Raw genomic sequence first — 2548 nt, forward strand, 5'->3', positions numbered from 1 at the left:
GACAAATCCTCTCCCAGCCACCCGAAAAGCCTGTTAAAACAATGCCCCATAAAGGAATTAAGCCGCTTACATGTGTGACAGCAAAAGCGGGACAGGGCTGGCACGGGGCTGGCTCTGCAGGGTCCCCCCCTGGTCCCCAGAGAAGGGAAAAGCCCCCCAAAATCCTGCTGGGAAGAGGACCTGGATCACGCAGCACCCAAGGGATGAGCTGGGAATATTGGGGGGGTGAGGGGGGTCCCAGCAGCTGGGCTGAAACATCCCAGTTTGGGGCAGGATGGGGGGGGGGGGGGATGAAGCTGAGGCTGAGCAGAAACAGGACGTTTCCAGGATTTGGGAGGGACCAACCTGGAAACAGGGAATTTTTAGGCTGTTTGAGGAGTGCACTGCCCTCCCCACGGCCTTTTAAACCCCCAAATTGTGTTTCCAAACCAGTCGCTTCGCAAACCGAAATGGGAAGGGTGGGTTTGTTGGGGTGGTTTTTTCCGCGGCCAGCGTGTCGCAACAAAGGAAAAATTCCCCAGCGTGTCACCGTCCCGCTCCGTGTCACCGTCCCGCTCCGTCACCCCACGGCCCAAACCACGGCCGGGGGGGGAAGGGAGGGGAACCCCAACCGCAGCCCCCTCGGGTGGGATTATTTTGGGAATAGGAGGATTATTAATGCACCCTGGACCTGCCACCCACCGCGGGGACGCGGCCCGAATGTCGCATGAGAGGAGCCGTGGGCTCCACAAAGGCGCCTTGTCCCCCGCGCAGGGCTGGCGCTGGCCCGGGGCAGGGTGGCACGGGGACCCTCACTCCCGGGGGGGCTCCTTCCCCAGGGGATGGGGCTCGGAGGATCCCCCCTGGGCTGGGGGCACTGCTGGCTGCGAGGAGGGGATGCATGGAGGGGATGTATGCATGGAGGGGATGTATGCATGGAGGGGGGGTGTGCATGGAGGGGATGTATGCATGGAGGGGATGTATGCATGGGGGGGGTATGCATGGGGGGGGTATGCATGGAGGGGGGTATGCATGGAGGGGGGTATGCATGGAGGGGGGTATGCATGGAGGGGGGGTGTGCATGGAGGGGATGTATGCATGGAGGGGATGTATGCATGGGGGGGGTATGCATGGAGGGGGGGTATGCATGGAGGGGGGGTGTGCATGGAGGGGATGTATGCATGGAGGGGATGTATGCATGGAGGGGATGTATGCATGGAGGGGGGTATGCATGGAGGGGGGGTGTGCATGGAGGGGATGTATGCATGGAGGGGGTGTATGTGTGCATGGAGGGGGGGTATGCATGGAGGGGGTGCATGGAGAGGCTGTATGCATGCATGAAGAGGATGCACGGATGGGATGCATTGATGGGATGCATAGAAGGGATGTATGCATGCATGGAGGGGATGTATGGAGGGGATGCATGGAAGGGATGCATGGAGGATGGGATGCATAGAGGGGATGTATGCATGCATAGAGGGGATGTATGCATACATGGAGGGGATGCATGGAAGCTGTGTGCATTCATGGAGGGGATGCATGGAAGGGATGCATGGAGGGGATGCATAGAGGGGATGTATGCATGCATGGAAGGAATGCAGGGAGGGGATGCATGGAAGGGATGCATGGAAAGGGTGCAGGGAGGAGATGCAGGGAGGGGATGCAGGGAGGGGATGTGTGCATGCAGGGAGGGGATGCATGGAAGGGATGCATGGAAGGGATGGATGGATGGATGGATGGATGGAATGCATGCAGGGGATGTGTGCATGCGTGGAAGGGATGTATAGAGGGGATGTACACATGTGTGGAGGGGTGCATGGAGGCTGTGTGCATTCACGGAGGGGTGCATGGAGAGGCTGTGTGCATGCATGAAGAGGATGCATGGAGGGGATGCATGGATGGGATGCACAGAGGGGATGTATGTATGCATGGAAGGGATGTATGGAGGGGAAGCACACATGCATGGAGGGGATGCATAGAGTCTGTGTGCATTCAGGGAGGGCGTGCACGGAGAGGATGTATGCATGTGTGGAGGGGATGCATGGAGGGGATATACGCATGCATGGAAAGGATGTATGGATGCATGGAAGGGTGCATGGAGAGGATGTATGCATGCATGGAGGGGGTGCATCAAGGGGCTGTGTGCATGCACGGAGGGGATGCATTCCCCAGCAGGTTTAGGGACGAGCAGGAATTGCCCCCGGGGCTCTGGGTGAGGCCAGTTCCTCTCCAGCACACCCAGCTCAAATCCCACTTGTGTAACTGGTCTGAAAGGGAGGAAAATTTGGCAGAGAGCCTGTCACTGCCTGTCAGGGCGGCGGGGGGGGACCAGGGGGTGGAGGGATGGTTTTGGGGGTGGCACAGCACAGCACCCATCCTGCATGGCACTAATCCTGCATGGAGTGAAGGAAGAGGGGACAAAGGGAAGCAAAGAGGAAGGACAGACAGATGGACAACACCGCTCCACGCAGCTACAGGGATGGAGTCGGTGATGACCTCACCTGGACCAAGCTCCATGCTGTTCCTGGGGAGCAAATTCCATCCCTGATCCTTCTCCAAGTATCTCCTT

The sequence above is a fragment of the Numenius arquata genome, chromosome 21 (assembly GCF_964106895.1).
Source record: "Numenius arquata chromosome 21, bNumArq3.hap1.1, whole genome shotgun sequence".
Classification (NCBI taxonomy): domain Eukaryota; kingdom Metazoa; phylum Chordata; class Aves; order Charadriiformes; family Scolopacidae; genus Numenius; species Numenius arquata.